The sequence below is a fragment of the Lissotriton helveticus genome, chromosome 4_1 (assembly GCF_964261635.1).
Source record: "Lissotriton helveticus chromosome 4_1, aLisHel1.1, whole genome shotgun sequence".
In the NCBI taxonomy this organism is placed as follows: Eukaryota; Metazoa; Chordata; class Amphibia; order Caudata; family Salamandridae; genus Lissotriton; species Lissotriton helveticus.
The window spans coordinates 144,392,048-144,410,061 of NC_136063.1; positions in this window are offsets into that span (position 1 = coordinate 144,392,048).

Consider the following 18,014-nt stretch of genomic DNA (forward strand, 5'->3'; position numbering starts at 1 on the left):
CTTCTGTGAATACCAAAAGAAGTAAGTTTAGAATTTTATCTCAGTTTAGTAGTAGGACTAAATGCCTTCTGTGAATACCAAAAGAAGTACATTTAGGATTTTATCTCAGATTAGTTCTGTGAATCGGCCCCAATATGGCTGCCTTTAACTTTTGCACATGCATTCATTTGCCAATCACATAATGACTGATCTCCCAATGTACCATGGTACCTCTGCAAAATACCACAAGATACTGCATAATTTTGCAAAAATACTGCAGCCACAGATGTTACTAAGTTAAAATCCCTTATAACTTAAAACATACTTACCCTAAAGTAGCCAAAAAGATCATCTGCTCACCATAATATCTAATTCTGCCAAATTTCAAGTAAATGTGTTCAGCCATTTTCGCACTACGCAAGATACCACAGTATATGGAAAATGTATTGGTGGGAAAACATGTCTTGGGATCCGGCAAAAATCCAAGGAATTGCTATACCTAAGAATCGTACCTATGACTACAGAATGGCTCCTCTGTATTATATACACAAACGGATTTTGCAAGTGATATTGTCTTAAATCCTCAAATTGGATGCCAACCCTTCTCGTGTAACAGTCATCATAGTAAACAATTTCATGTGGAAATATGATGTTCAAATTGAGATATAAAATTGTTTAGGTTTGATGCCAAGGTCTACATGAGCATATAATATTAACAGATGTGTTATTGAAAGACATTACATATTAATAAAATTGTCAACAACAGCTATGTAATAGAAGGTTCTTATCTTCTTTTACAGCAAACTAATCCATATCTGCTTGCTAGAGCTTATCAGGAAGTGGTCCACTCTGCCAACGTTCATTTTCAATTAGCAGAAACAAATTTACAGGCTGGTAGATTGAAAGACCAGCCCTTTCATTATTGGCCAATTTTTCCAGAGTAGTAGAATTGCATTTTAAGTAACACACCTTAAATAAAACTACGCTAACTTATTGAGAAAACTTTGTTAGGGACGCTTGATGTAGTCAGGTCAAACTGATGAAGAGCTTTAAAAAAGTCCTAAAAATAGAATTCTCCTACAAAGGACCCTACTAAGAGCCTGACTGTCCTCAGACTGCCAGACCCATGGTGGTGTGGCAGATCCAGCCACTGCCGTACCGGTGGTCGGACCGCCCGATTATGACTCGAGCAGTCGGACCACCACATTCAGAGGCCGCAATATGCTTGGCGGACCCGCCAAGCATATTATGAGTTCCACCACATGAAAAACCTGGCAGAGAGGAAACAAAGGGGGCACTACCCTGTGCCTCAAACATATGTGAATGCCCACAGGGAGATTAGCATGTGCCCCCGTGTGTGCATTCACATTAGCTCCTGCACAGCATGGACTTTCGAGTCCATGCAGTGAAGGAACCTTGGGGCATATTACCAAGGGTGGCGATAGGCAATTATCGCCGGTTTAGCGGCTGTTTTCGGCCGCTAAGCGGCGATAATTCTATCGCTCTATTAGCAAGCTGTCGCTAACTGATGTTAGCGACAGCTTTTAGTCGATAGCGAGCGGTTTGGGGCCCACTTTGCATGTCAGCGATATTTATCGCTAATGACATGCAAAGTGGGCGTACCCAACCTGTTAGCGACTGAAAGCAGTCGCTAACGTCGCTATCGCCTGTTAACAAGGCAGGCGTAGCGCTGGAAATATTCCCGCTATCGCCAAAAACCAACGCCTGCTCAAACCAGTTCTTAGCCATGTTATCCAATGGGAGGTGGATAACATGGCTAAGAGCATTTCGTCGCTAATGCGTGAATATCACTGTTTTCTCAGCGATATTCACGTATTTCGCCGCTATCACTGGATATTTTAGCACAATGGAGAAAAACGTTGCTAATAGCATGTTTTCTCCGCTAACATATTTAGCGATAGGCAGCGATAAAAAAATCGTCGCTAAGCCTATTTAGCGATGAATATCGCTACTTGTTGGTAATATGCCCCCTTGTGAGGTGGTCCTAGTGCGGTCCATTTTTAAAAGGCATCATCGCCTTTGAAAGGGTACCGCAGGTGGAACTGCCATGCCGCCCACCTTCAAGACCACTGAAAAGTAGTAATCTGGCGGGGAGGCGTTGGCGACTTTTGGCCTAGCTGTGGCGCAGCGGTTTGTCCCGCCGCACCACCGACTGCTAAAAGGTTGTAATGAGGCCCTGAGTGTCAATTTAACCTGTAAATCCGAGATGTTGCAAGATAGAAAAAAAGGAGGTAGGGGGTACATAGGCAGAGCAGTTGGGTGTTAGCACAATTCAGTTCAGACTCCTGCACACCACTAACTTTATAGGTGTTTTATTCATCAACAGCACACATAAGTGAGTTTGCCTCAAAGATGACATACCTAGTGGTCAGGACAGTTTCAGTCAGTGAGCAAGGTTGTAGAAATAATTACTGGTGTATCTCTGTAGTGTTGTTCAACTACCTGAACAGACTCAACAAAACCTACTTGGCTATGTGGCTCAATAGAATGTCAGCTAATAACATTTGATACACTTATAGGAACTCCATGTTCCATTTGTGATTTTTAATGTGGTTATGTGAGATGTTACCTTTTACCATGATATATTATATATTTATATATATTATGTAAAGTTTGTGTACTTGAAAAGGCTAAGAAATATTCTGGAAGTAGCTAGAGCCCCCAAAATAAATGTTAATAAGGCCGGGTACAAAATGGTACACAGACAGCGGTGGTGCCTCCATTAGGGTGCAGGAGCATTGTCCCTTGACTACGAGGGCAGGAAACATGAATGATATTAAAACAAATGTATTGCCATTTTATTTTTCATGCCAGCAGCAGCCAAGTCTGAGGGCGAGGCAGCAGCAGGGAGGAACAGTGTGCACTTCAGTTTAAAAGTTGCATGTCACTTTAGCCGGCTGACTTGCGACAAGGCAACAGGTACATTTTTATATATATTTTTTTAATGTTATGTTGATTTAACTCAGTGATGGGCACTGTGAGAAACTTGCAGTGCCTCCAGCCTCAACTCCAGAGCTCCCAACCATGGCCCGTTATAAACAGCGTTTAAAACGGACCATGATTGAGAGCTTTGGCTTTGAGACTAAGGGCACAGCTGTTTTTTTATTAGTGCCTGTCAGTGGGTTAAATATTCGACCCGTCACCCCACCTGTTTTATCCGCTTAACCCCGGCGCGAATTCCGCCGTGGTGCAGCGGTTTAATTAGGTGGGCGGGGCCGCGTCGGCCAACGGATGTGCACAGCGCTAAGGAGGTAGTGCTCGCGATGGCCGTTGCCCAACAGGAGCAGCGAAGAGGCTATGTGCCGCTGTCCTCCACTGCAGGAAGAATGGCTTGGTGTACCAGCCAATGCAAAAAGGTGTACGTTTTCAAAAGGTAGAAAAAATAAAAAGTTATGTTTCGAATATTTGAATTAGACACTAATAATTACTCAGGCCGTATTCCAGTTTTTTACTCATGTCACTACAGCATAGACCAGATATATCCAAATCAGACTTGGGCTTGCTCCAATAGGTATAGCCCGGACCAAACTGCCAGGCCAGCTCCCCTCCACATGGTAACACAACTAACCCAGACCTGTTTAGTCTTCTTGGGCCTCCTCAGTTATGTGCATCTTGAGTCCAAAGGCACAGTGATCACAGGGCCCTCAGGGGGGATGTATGACGGTACAACGCTGTTCTGCCTGGTTTTTCTGATTAGATAGGACCAGCTCATCAGAGCATCACTAACTCAGCCAGAACGTTACCACCTCCCCCTCCCTAGGGCCTATTTACAAGGTTTTCAACATATATCTACCACCTAAGGACAGGGAATTCCTAAGATACATACCCAGACCTCCTATAATGTCAATCAATCGGCGGCCTCGCGGTCCCATTCGAACCCAGACCTCTCTACCCAGACGGCAGTATCAGAATCGGCGGCCTCGCGGTCCCATTCGAACCCAGACCTCTCTACCCAGACGGCAGTATCAGAATCGGTGGCCTCGCGGTCCCATTCCAACCTAGACCTCTCTACCCAGACGGCAGTATCAGAATCGGCGGCCTCGCGGTCCCATTCGAACCCAGACCTCTCTACCCAGACGGCAGTATCAGAATCGGCGGCCTCGCGGTCCCATTCGAACCCAGACCTCTCTACCCAGACGGCAGTATATCCTATGATTACCATTACATAAAGGGATCAGTCTCACTATTCATCAGGGGTATAGTACTACAATATTCTGGATCACACAATAGTTGCCAAATTAGATGATGTACAACCTATCCTTCAATCCAAGAGCTCCTCTCTCCCTTATTCAGTTATCACTTACCTGATCAGGGGTAGCATCTGTTCACAGTAACATCTGACTAGAAGAACAGGTTACCTTTTCATACAAGAATAAGAGGTACACTGGTTCACTATGCAAAGGTTATTATCAAATACAAGTAATCCTCCACCCCCTTGCTCAGTTACCATTCACATGGACGGGAGATGCATCCGTTCACCTGACTGCACCTGACTAGAAGAAAGGTTAGCTTCATTAATAATAATAATCTCTGCACAATGGTTCACTAAGAACTGGGGTATCTTTATTACACAACAATAGCAACACATAATAGACACATACACAGATCTGCAGGGTCTCTGTAAAGACCACATCCACATCTTACTAACAGGGACTGTAAATAGACTGCACACCGCTGAAAGGAAAAGGATTAGCAATGCAATAAAACATTACAGTAGGGAATCTAACCTAGGAAATAAAAGCAAGGTTAATGTATATGTGTAAAGCAAACTAGTTTAGAACACCTCACCCTATTAGGAGGACTGTTTCTCTCTCTCTCTCTGGTGGAATCAGGGCTCTCTCTCTCTCCCTCCATCACCACAGCTTCACTCCTCTGGCTCAGCTGCCCCAGCTGGCAACTTCCACTCCTCCATCTGACTGGTAACTGCTTTAATACATCCGGATACACTGGCAGCTCCAGCTGACAGTTCCAACTTGGTTCTAAGATCCATCTGACTGCTTTCTCCAACTTCAGCAATCATCTGCCTTCTCTCTCTCCATTCACAGAATCCACTGCAACTGACTTGAACGGTCCCAAACACCAACTGACACTCCGCCTCTTCTGCACCTCGCTAATATGGAATGCTCTCCTCTAGTGGAAAGTTCCAGTCAATAGCCTCCTCCCATCAATTTCATGCACCAGGCTCCTTGCGCTAGACGCTCTCACAGTGATCAGCTGCTTGTTTCGTCTAGAGACTTGAGCCCAGGGACACTTCTTGATTAGATTCAGCTCTGGCCGGTTCTCTCTGGTTTGCAAAGAGCGAACAACACCTCATAACTAAAACATCACCTTTACCCTGCAAGCATCTCAGTCTGCAGGGACAGAAAGCAAAATGGAGTCTCTCTAGTTCTGGGCCTTGTAGGCCTGAGAAGGATGAAATAACACTTAGCTCTATCAGAGTACCTACACAAACCATACCAATATGTAATATAAAGTCAAGACAACAGGATCCACCCTCTACTATAGGTAGAATCATGAAAGGACACATAATTATGTCAAAGACAATAGGCAATAGATGGATTAGAGTCAACAATAAGGGATCTATCATCATATTAAGCAGCTATCCTCTAGTTTATGCTTCTAGGTATGGCAAAAAGGCCTTAAAAGGACCAACACAAGGCAAGAATAGAGATTCAGGATGGTATCAAGCTTAAAGTCACCATCACTCATAAATAGAGCCCAAAAATCGAGCAGAACATTGCACCCTTGACTTTAACTTGCTAACATCGATAAACAACAACAAACAAATAAACAAACATCGACATGATCTATCACCAAAATCAAAAACAAAAAGACTCCCTAAAATAAATGACAACCAAGGAAATACCACCTAAAGCTTGATATAGGGAATGTAAATCTGACAACCAATTGAAAACAAATCAAGATATCTGATAACCACAGAAACTAACCTAAGCACCCTTGAACTAAATGTGCCTCAACTTCTAGTAATAACTCATGAAATCTATTAATGTAGGGACATGTCTGTGAAGTAAAAACAACAAATGGCCTAAACGAGGCCTACCTACTTCGGTCAACTTAAGAAACTAACCTAAGCACCCTTGAACTAAATGTGCCTCAACTTCTAGTAATAACTCATGAAATCTATTGATGTAGGGACATGTGTGTGAAGTAAAAACAACAAAGGGCCTAAACGAGGCCTACCTACTTCGGTCAACTTAAGAAACTAACCTAAGCACCCTTGAACTAAATGTGCCTCAACTTCTAGTAATAACTCATGAAATCTATTGATGTAGGGACATGTGTGTGAAGTAAAAACAACAAAGGGCCTAAACGAGGCCTACCTACTTCGGTCAACTTAAGAAACTAACCTAAGCACCCTTGAACTAAATGTGCCTCAACTTCTAGTAATAACTCATGAAATCTATTGATGTAGGGACATGTGTGTGAAGTAAAAACAACAAAGGGCCTAAACGAGGCCTACCTACTTCGGTCAACTTAAGAAAGGATTTGGTAAAATCTTGACAAATAAACATAACAAGGGTCTTCAATGTCTGGGCAACTATTACTAGTAAATCTAGGACATGACCTAACTAAATGACACACCTCCCAGGACAACTTAAAGTCTAGGGTGACCACCCTTGGAACTAATCCCACTGTTCTAATTAAGAGTTGATGGATCAAAGTGAAAGTGTAATAACAGGAAAACAAGGATAACCCCATTCCTACAAAATAGCTGGTGTAGCACTATGCATATCAAGCAAGAAATCAGAAACAGTGATCTAAGTGTGGTGCATATACTCTTCTAAAAGATAATTCAGACATAGTCTGTCCAGAAATCCCTATAGCTAAAATAGCTGAATCAGAAACTTAAACTTGAAAAACTAAGTGATAGGAGACCATGCCAAAGTCAATAGGCAAAGGTCATAAGTCATCTAACTCAGGAAACAGTGTGCACCTAATCCCTCTGTATCAATCTGTGGAACACATGTGTGCACCATCATGCAGAATACTACTTTCCCTTCATTGGCAAAACTGTTTTACAGAAAACAGGACAACTATCCAATAGGTGAAAGATAAACAAGTGTAAAGTCAATCTGTAATAGCATAGCATACTAAGATCAAAATATCATGTATCACAGGGCATCAGATTACTAAAGCAGCTCACTAATTATATACTGCACCCTATGACTTTCAAACAAAATCATTTGCATAATCATTAAACCAAAGGCCAAATTATGAATGTGGCACTGCATCTTTCAAACTGGAAAATCAAAAGCATAAACAGGACTGAAAATTTAACATTATCATTGGGGCCTGTTTGTGGTAACTGCAAAAAGTGGCATAATGTCCATCTGAAATAGAAACATGGGAAAAAATGCAAGACTCCTGAATGCAGGCCAAGGAATTACATTATAGACTCCTTTCATAAAGGAACATCATTATAACCAAATACCAATGAGTTCTTTTAGATCATCACTTTCAAAAGTCAATAATTTTTTTTTTTTTTTTTCAAACATAGAACTATTGGCTTTGTCAAAAAAAATTCTTTTAGGAAATCCAGGAATGGTATATGGGGTTTTAATCTGACTGCTGAGGCATCCAACTGAAGATTTACATTTTGAACCAAAAAAGGATTTTAATTAAAAGTGTCTCTATCAAAAAAAGTTAGTCTGTTCTTTCTAAAACGGAAAGCAGGTATGACAGTTCTCCAGTGTGCAAGACACACCGCTCCAAAGTTCTTTGCCAGGAAGGAATCCCATCTGATCTTGTCATCCATGGAACTTCAGCTATCCGCCGTAAGACACCGCTTCTCGCCATCAGCTCCGGTGTAGTTTGGGCCCAAGCTGGTTCCGCATTTCAGAAAATAACAAACTAACATAACAACAAGAAAATAAAAAACAAAATAACAAAGGGGGCGGGGCAGACCATCCATGCACTCCCGCACAAGCCATCAACCTGAAACGAGAGATAAGCATCAATCATCTTATAAAAGAAAATTTTCCATTCAAAAAGCACCCCAAGTGCTTTTCATTTCTGTAAGAAGACAACCTCCTAATTCCTGAAAAGAACTCTCTAAATCCAAGGGATGATTTAAACACTCTACCTATACCATAGTCTTTAAATTTGTTTGGGCAAAATCTAATTTTTTTTATACACAATCAGAAGGGCTGGGGCCTCGTCACTCCTCACTCCTTTGAGAAACAGCCCCTCCCTCTAGAAAGATGGTCGCGCTCGGAGTTTTGAACCAGCTCCAACCATAACAAGCAGGAGCCGAGCTTCGCTGCAATAACACTCCTTGCTCGCCTACCCCTCCCTTCACATAAACAAAAGGGATCGCGGAAAGAATTGGGTTATAGCCAAGGAAGTCTCTACTCGCTCAAGGGCCCCTCCCGTCAGAAAATGCCCTGAGAACGGGCCTGAGTTATCTCGTTCAAGGTTAAAACAACAACTTCTGCTTGTGGAGTTTCTCACACATTTTTAAATGAAACTCCATGCAGCTGGTATTTTATTTTTCTCCTCTCAGACAAGCACCGTATTTCTCTAACTAATTTAATCAAGTTCTTAAGCTATCATTTTTCTATAGCCATATGAAAAGTTAACCAACATTCAAAAGACGGCATTCTGCACTAAAGCAATTTTAAACTAATGTAAGGGATGTGAGTGTATTAAAGTCAAAATCAAAATAGAACCTCATATCCACCCTTGACTATATACACGAACATCAAAATGTTTCAGAAACATAGTCACATGCGCAAAATAATTCTGTCATAACGGTTCACTACTTGCTGAAAGGGAAAAAATATTAGAACAACAATGCATGCAGACACATTTCATTTTTTTTCATAACATGTGAAACACCATCAAATTAAACAAGGGGCAACATATAATTTTGCATTGCATAACCAAGAATTCATAATTAAGTGTGCAAGCTTTTCCATTCTACCTATAAAAAGGGCCAGATTCATCATTTCATTTAAAAGCACACGGTTGCATTTCACCAATTAAAGCACATTCTACATTAAAATAATTTCATTTCCACAACCGAAGATTGCACCATCTGTGCACAGCTGAAAACCACCAAAACACCCCCTCGCAGTCCGACAGTTTGATGAAATGTGGAAAAGTAAATTTTGCCATGTTCTGTGTCCCTACGCCCCATCCATCATATGTTATGTGTGCATGACCAATATGCATATGTTATTCCCCATTTCTGATTAAAGACGCAATTGCAGTTGTGTCCACCTCTAGTATGTTAGTTTCCAGGCCTCGTGAATACTACGAATATCAGGCCTATGTAAGTAATGTTGCCACGTTTCTCAGTGTGCACGTTATTCAATTATAAAGTCCCCGTTTCCAGGCCTCAAAAGGGCCCGGACCACAGATTCAGCTCCTGTCTCCTGAAAGCCTCGCTGAGGAGCGATACAGCCCCCACCTGTATCCTCGACCCTTCACTTACTTCCTGCCTTGCAGTACCCGGTGCACCCCGGCTCTGCCTCTGAGTCTGCCAAAAGTATGTTATAGTTCCGGTTATCAGTTCAGTCCTCCTCCTCTGCATTCCTAAGCTACTGAACTGCATCAATAGTTTCCGTCATTGTCTAGCCTTCTCGTCTCCATGTTAGAGAAATACTGTATTTAAATGGTCATTTAATATTCTTCATCACGCACTACATGTAGAATAATGCATGGTCCAGTCTTAGAATCAGGTTAGCTTTTCCCCTCATGACTTCTAGTTTATATCAACATGTTCCCTAAACAGTAGATACCAGATAGGGTTTAGGTTCATGTCGCTCCGACCCCCCAGACTTTAGTCTCTGCTCCTAGCACAGAGTTCGTAGCCCCCAGCTTCTCCTAGTAACACGTCATTGCTAGTTTTCGCGCACCATTAGGTTAGAGGTCCCGGCTCCTTAGGTAGCCCCCTCCAATGTTTCCGCCCATTCATGACATATTCTGTTACGTTTGCACCACATGTCTATGTATACTCCCAGTTACACCTCTTTTTACTGTTATCTCTCGCGACTGCTACGCGTCACGCCTCCTACTCCACCTACTGTTACGCCTACTGCAATGTACTGCTATGTGTTTGCGCTATGTATATAAGTCAATGTTTTGTTATTGAATGTTAGCGCGCTCATCCCAGACCCAGCCCCGGCAGCTGCCGGGCCTTATTGTCCTATTCCTATGCAGGTTGTCCTGATCCTGTCCTTATGCTGTAATAAACCTGCAGAAACTCCTACTACCTCGAATCTTGACTCTTATTTATTGAGCTATCTGTTATGCTATCAAAAATAGGGTATTATTTATTTATTTACCACATAATGGCGCCCGAACAGGGACTTGCCCTTTCCCCACGCGTCGGTGAAGCCACGCCGACCCCCTGACCCTCTGCAGTCGTGACGGAACCATACCGTGCACTGGCAGATATTTCTGCTCCAAGTATCCCTCAGGCCCACGGAGGAGACGGAGGAGGCGGTCCAGCATCCGAACGAGACGGTGGAGGAACGCGGCGAGTCCCGACCAGAGCCCAAGCCGAGAGTCCAAGGTCCGAGGTATCCGGAGGCCCACCCGTAACTGAAGTCCGAAGTCCGTCGTAGTCCAGTCCCGTCCGAGGCCTTCCGTTCCGTGCTGCCCGGTGAGTACCATTGCTGGGGTAGTGTCTAGACAGGGTCAGTCTAAATTGACTCCTGGTCCGTGGGTTGGTGGTACCCAAGCCCACAAACGAAGTGTTCACCTAGGTGGATACGGGTCTTGATGCGTTCCTTTATGGGACCGGTATGTTCCGTACTGTTACAGCAGTGCATCCAGTAACTCTAGTCTGTTCCGTTCTCGAGAATTCTGTTCTGTTTCTGTTTTCAGTATTTTCAGGTAGTATTCTGTTCGAAATGTTATTCATAATGTTGTTTAATGTATTTTCAACGTCGTGGTATGCCTGAATTGTTTTCCCAATTGTTATTGTTTTTCGTGTATTGTATTGTGTTCCGATTCAAGTTTAGAATGCCGCTCTTTTCCAAGTTACGTCAGTTAAAAACTAGAAAGGGTCTGCTGGAAGCAGCAGTTCCTGTTCCGCCTAGGGACAGTCCAGGTCACTTTATGTATCAGAAACATGGCATAAGCGCCATATTATATCTAGATTTATGGGTAGAGTATACCAAACAGTTAGAAGAAAAGTATAGATGGCCCGTATCGGGTACATGGGATGCCGAATGTATCATGCGAGTAGAAGAAGCATTATGGAAAAAGAAAGCCAGACAGTCACAGAAAGATGCCATCGAGTTATGGCGTAAGGAAGCGCATAGAAGAACGGAAAAGGAAGTCAGAAAGTCAGAGTTAAGTAGAGAATCCCAAGAACGAGCCCAAGAAAGAGAATTAATCGAGATAGGTGAACAAGTCAAAGTCGAACAGTCAGACAGACAGAGGCATGCCCTTATTAAGGGTATGTATCCTCTCCTTGCCGAAGGCTTGCCGAAAGCGACCCCAGAGGCACACAGTAATTTCCCGCCACCATTAGTTCCGACCAAGCTACGTCACAAACCGACCGCAGCTGATATTTTTATTTCGTCCTATTTGGACGACACAGTTCCAGAATATGCAAATCCAGTTCGCGCTCCACCTGTCCCTGTAAATCAGGCACTTCCCGTTCCTCCAGACACCGGAGTACCTGTTACGGTACCCCCGGGTCAGCCTGCCATACAAGTTCAGCCCACGTTACAATTACCGACCCTGCAAGCACGAAGAATGTCAGTCGACGATTCCAGTCTAGGGGCCGTAGGAGGAGGTCCTCCTCAAACCCCGCCGCCACACAAGCGTTTATCAGCACTCGAATTACATGCCCAAGCATCACAGCGTACTCCCAAAAGTAATAAGTCTGTTACAGAAATCAGACAAGCCCTTGCCGAATGTGTCTATGACACAGTCCCAGGCGAGTATAATATGGTTTTATATTCCGTACGCGTAAGAAGGGTGACCGAGTATCTAGTCACCTTACCAAATATGAAAGAAGATCTAGACAGAATATATCGTTTCATCCGTACAGGGGATGATCCAGAAAGTATTGGCGAGATTATGTCTCAAAGGAAAGCCGAGATTCAGCTCATGATATTAAAGTTCCTGATCAATTGTTTAATAAGAGAACAAGATTACCCGTCTAAAGATCCCGCCGAAATGAGAATCCTAACAAGGTGGAGTGATAATATAGCCGAGGGTAAGCACAAGACCATTAGTGCCATGGAAAGTATGTACAAGAAAATTCGTAAAGAAATAATAAGGTTACACGAACAGCGTAAAGCAGCACAAGTAAGCGAGAAAGAAAGTGTCTCTGATCCTGAAGAGGAAGACGAGAATCCCGCCAGAATAGCGTATGTAGGAAAATCCAGATTTCCAGATCGCCATTTACGTCCAGAACCTAAGTCTATTTTTCACCATCCAGCACCAGAACGAGGCTCTTTAGAGCAAGTATTTCAAGCTACCGACCACATTCTGAAATCACGAGTCGGTTATAGCGAATTAAGTACCATGCACGAACAAGAACTAGCCCGATCAGCAGTCCGATGGATTACTGATTCTACCACTTTTCCAGACGAAATAGTGGCACAAATGTTTCTGAAACTGCCCCCAGCCGAGCAACGACTGGTGGGTATGTATATGATCCAACACCTCATTACCCTGTATGAGGGTCAACATTCTGATCCAGGCCCGTTACATGATATCCTGAACGAGTTACTCCAGTATAGATGGAGAGGTCTAGGTACCGATTTAATAAGTGTCATTCTAGAACAGCGTCACAAGTATAGAACGTTCCTGAACCCGCATTTTGTTCATGTCTCACCCCCAGAAAGTAAACCATTCTACATAGACAGACAGAATCCGCTACGAGAAGTCCACCCAGTCCAAGGGGCGGGTGGCGTAATGCAACGAGTGTTTGTATACACTCCAATATCAAAGATGGAACTCCTTGAAATGAAGAAATTAATTCCCTGTCATGACAAAGATCCAGCGGGGTTCCATAGAGAATTAAAAGACATGCTCCGTATGGGAGAATACACTTACCCAGATATCATTAAAATGTTAAAGGTCCTGCTACCCGCAGGGGTGTATGAAAAGTTAAAGGAAAAAGAATGGGAGGTGGGAGAGAAAAAGATCGATTGGACAGCTCTAGAAGCTGAAGACAAGGCACGAGTACCAGGTACCGGTCTTGGAGATAAATGTAAAGAATTACCAGAATTATTGATTCAAGTTTTACCCAGATTATTGACAACTAGGAAAGAAGACTGGGATGCAATCTCAGCCTGTAAACAGAAACAAGATGAAGACATCAGTGATTTTTATTCTAGATTTGAGAAATGTTTCAGTATCAACAGTGGTCTCAAGACAAGTAGTGAGTCGTACCCTCATCTTTTCGTTACCAAATTAGTCGAGAATTCAAGTCCACAAATTAAAAACCGAGTTTTGAAAGTCGAAAGCACCTGGCAAGCAAATACTCCGTCCCAGATGCTCCAGATGCTCCAGTATCACCAGAATAGAATTAGAGAAGAGCAAGAACACGAAAGAAAACGTATGAAAGACACGAAAATGAAAGTGCTAGTTGCACAATCTATTCCTCAAGACAGTCAGAAGAGAGGTCAGAATCAAGCCAGTCATCCTGCAGCTCCCGTTAAAGGGAACTGCAATTATTGTAAACAGCCAGGTCATTTTATAAACGAGTGTGCAGTTCTGAAACATAACATAGCTACTGGTAAGACTAAAGAAAGACCACGTCCGCCGAGACAAGAACAAGTTTCACAGACTCCTCAGTCACAGAATGCACGACAGACAGTTACAGTACCGCAGCCTATTGCTGCAACACAGCACGTTACATCGCAGATGTACCAGTATGCACAGTCCGAGTATCCAGAGTATCAGTCATATTCATGAAACAGCCTAGAGAGGGAGGTAGGCTTGCCTCTCATCGAGATACCTGTAGACCAAGAAGGTCCCTACGTACATAGTCAAGTATTAGGGAAAGACAGAAAGTTTTTGATCGATACAGGGGCAAGTAGGACCACAATTAGTCACGCCGAAGTTCCAGGGGCTCCGCTCTCAGGCTCAAGAAATGTTTCCCTTGGATTTTCAGGAAAACCCATAGTTAATGAAATATCTAAGCCAGTTACTCTAGAAGTAGGTCCATTATCCCGTACTACTGATCTGTTACTTACTAAGTCATGTCCAGAAAATCTATTAGGCATTAAGACATTGAAAGAATTAGGTGCAGTTATTTGCTGTTCCCCAGAGGGAATACGTCTGTTCCTACGTGACTTCAAGGGTCACTATGTATTACGAGATTTTGATTCCAGATTGTCTAAGGTTCCGCAGCATTTATGGGCGCAAGGTCCAACTGATGTAGGTTACATGCAAATCACACCCTATCGTGTGACTCTCAAACCAGGTGTAGTATTACCACGAATCAGACAGTACAGATTGCCACCTGAGGCTGTAGCAGCCTTATCCAAAATTATTGACGAGCTCATGGCTCAAGGAGTAGTTGTAGAAACTGACTCCAATGTATGTAATTCTCCGATCATTCCAGTCATGAAACGTACTGATCCAAATGCACCCCCAGTATATCGATTAGTGATTGATTTACGAGAGCTTAATAAATGTATTATTCCTCAGTATCCAGTTGTCCCAGACATTTCTTCCCTGTTAACAGCCGTTGATTCCGAAGCCATGTTTTTCACTGTTATTGACCTCAAGAATGCATTTTTTAGTGTTCCAATTCATCCAGACAGCCAGTTTCTTTTCGGATTTTGTTTAAATGGAAGGAGCTATATGTTTACACGCGCTCCTCAAGGTTTCACAGAAAGCCCTAGTATTTACAGTCAAGCACTCAAGAGACAACTAGACAACATTCACATGCCAACTGACACTGCCCTGCTCCAGTATGTCGATGATCTACTGATCACAGCCCGTTCTGAACGTGACTGCGAGCGAGCATCACTTACAGTTCTGTATTTTCTAGCTGAGATGGGGCACAAGGTGTCACCTTCGAAGCTTCAATTCTGTGTCCAGCAAGTGGTATACTTAGGACACTTGCTGTCCAAGAGGGGTAGGCAGTTGACACCCGACCGTATCCAGTTAATAGCGAGTCTTCCCCAGCCCAGAACCCAGAAGGAGGTACGTGCTTTTATCGGCCTTACTTCTTATTGTAGACAATGGATTCCCCAGTATGCATTCCTAGCCAAGCCACTGATACAGTTAACGACACAGGAGGCAGCCGTATCGACTGTCCTCCCTTGGACATCTGACCATACACTTAGTTTCAACGAGTTAAAGAAAGCCCTATGTCAAGCTCCAGTTCTAGCTACACCGAACTACAGTAAGCCTTTTACACTTTTCGTTACAGAACGCGAAGGTACAGCATTATCTGTTCTCACACAAGATCAAGCAGGTCAATACAAGCCCTGTGCTTATTTTTCGAGCACATTAGATCCAGTCGCCCAGGCGTTGCCTGCGTGCCTCAAGTCAGTTGCAGCCACAGCACTAGCTATCAGACAAAGTGATTCTATAGTTTTAGGACATTCCCTGACAGTACAGGTCCCACATTCAGTAGAAGTTCTTTTAAACCGAACACAAACTCAGCACTTGACAATTGCACGTTTAACAGGTTATGAATTGACACTGTTCCAGCCACACATAGAAATTAGACGCTGCAACGTCCTGAATCCTGCTACACTGTTACCATCAGTTAGTTCAAATCCAGACACACATGATTGTGTGGAAGTAGTTAACATTACGACAAAGCCAAGACAAGACCTGACAGATATTCCGTTACCAGATCCTGACCTGACACTTTATGTGGATGGTTCATGTATGAGAACTAGTACAGGAGAACTAGTCGCCGCGTATGCAGTGACTACCGACACCGAAGTTATTGAAACACACCGTATTGATACCCTGTCCGCTCAAGCAGCAGAGCTAGTCGCTCTGACACAAGCCTGTATACATGCCAAGAACCTGAAAGTTAATGTTTACACAGATTCACGTTACGCATTCGGAGTTGTACACGACTTCGGAGTGCTCTGGCAGGAGAGAGGTTTCATGACTTCTCATGGAACCAAGATTCAGCATGGTCTCCTTATTCAAGCCCTGTTAGATGCCATACAATTACCGACATCTATTGCTATCATGAAGTGCAAAGCACATACGAAAGTCACTGACATTATTTCCCAAGGTAATGATTTAGCAGACCGCACAGCCAAGCTTACAGCACAGACTCCAGACATTCCAGTTAATCAGACACAGACACATACTCCAGATCTGACTACATGCATGACAGTTAAGGACCCTACACAAGATGTCATAGATATCCAGTCACATGCTACTCCCGATGAAATCAAGAAATGGTCTGTACAAGGAGGGGTCCAGACAGATCAAGGATGGTTAACGAAGGGTAGAGCCACATGGTTTCTCCCCGATTCTATGGTTCAAGTCATTATCAATACCGCACATAGTCCAGCACATTTAGGAGAAAAAGCTATGTTAGACAGTATCCAGAACATTTGGTTCAACAAGCATTTACGTGCTGCAGCCAAGCAGAAAGTCCGTACCTGTATGATATGTTGCCAGTTTAATCCAGGTAAAAGTGTCCCGGTGGAACAAGGTGGTTTCCAGCCCCCTGACCACCCTTTTGAGGTCCTCCAGATGGATTATATTCAAATGGAGCGATGTCGAGGTTTCAAGTATGTCCTTGTAGTTGTATGCGCCTTGTCCAGATGGACAGAAGCATATCCAGTCCCAGATTATACAGCCGCGACCACTGCCAAGCAGTTGGTTCGTGAATTCTTCCCTAGATATGGACTCCCTAGAGTCGTATATTCTGATAACGGCCAGCCATTCTCATCTGAACTCATGAAACACGTTTCCCTGTTGTTAGGGTACCAGTGGAAGTTCCATTGTGTACGCCATCCAGAAGCAGCTGGACTAGTCGAAAGGCATAATCAGACTCTGAAAATCCGTATAGCAAAAGTATGTAAAGACAAGGGTGTGGACTGGTTAGTAGCTTTGCCAGTCGCTCTGTTTTACATGCGTATGGTTGCACATTCCAGATCAGGTCTGTCCCCGTATGAGGTCGTTTTCGGCCGCCCCCCTAACATGTGGGGTACTCCTAGACCCCGAAGTATTACCGATGTTTCATGTAATATGCTGACAGATTACCTAGCTTCCTTGATGTCTGCCCTCAACTCATGTCGTTCACAGGTTGCCGCCGCATTTCCAGACAATACCGAGGTGGCACCGCACGAGATCGTTCCAGGCTCCCTAGTGCTGATCAGAAATTTCGACAGATCAAGTCCGCTGGAACCACGTTGGAAGGAGCCACGTCAGGTCCTCTTGACCACCCGAACTGCCGTCAAGTTGGAAGGCAGGAAGGGGTGGGTCCACCTTTCTCATGTAAAACTTTTCAAAGGATCTAAACCAGTCTTCAAAAACATTTCCAAGAACATTTCCCAGGATTCGAAGGATTGCCAGAACATTGTTTTAAAGGACTGTCCCGCACAAAACTTTATTACAACCCCTCCCTTGTTAGAGAAAACTCCGCAACAGGAGTATAAGTTAAAGCTTAGGTCTAATAAGTCAGCCAGTTTGATTGTATAAGTCCTCCCCTAGGTGAAACGGTTAGACTGTTTCTGACATGTATAAAATAGACCCCCATAGTGAGAGAGTCAGTCAAAGCTCAATTAAATGTATCGTTTTTCTGAGTTTCGTATTATTTCTCAGCATAATGATTTCCTGCACCAGCTATGCTTTCTACCTGTGTTTTTCAGTTCCTCATGTAAATATGTCTGCTCATGCTACAGTAGAGCACACGTTTAGTGATCTGCCTCCTCACGAATATGCATACCGCCTCGCCATGCGTAATAACACATTTATCCGTATGTTACATTATTCACACCAGACCAGCAATGCCACTAATTGTTGGGTGTGTGGTCGACTCCCCCCTTTCCAGACACCGAAGGGAGTTCTGCCACTCTTTCCTTATCCAT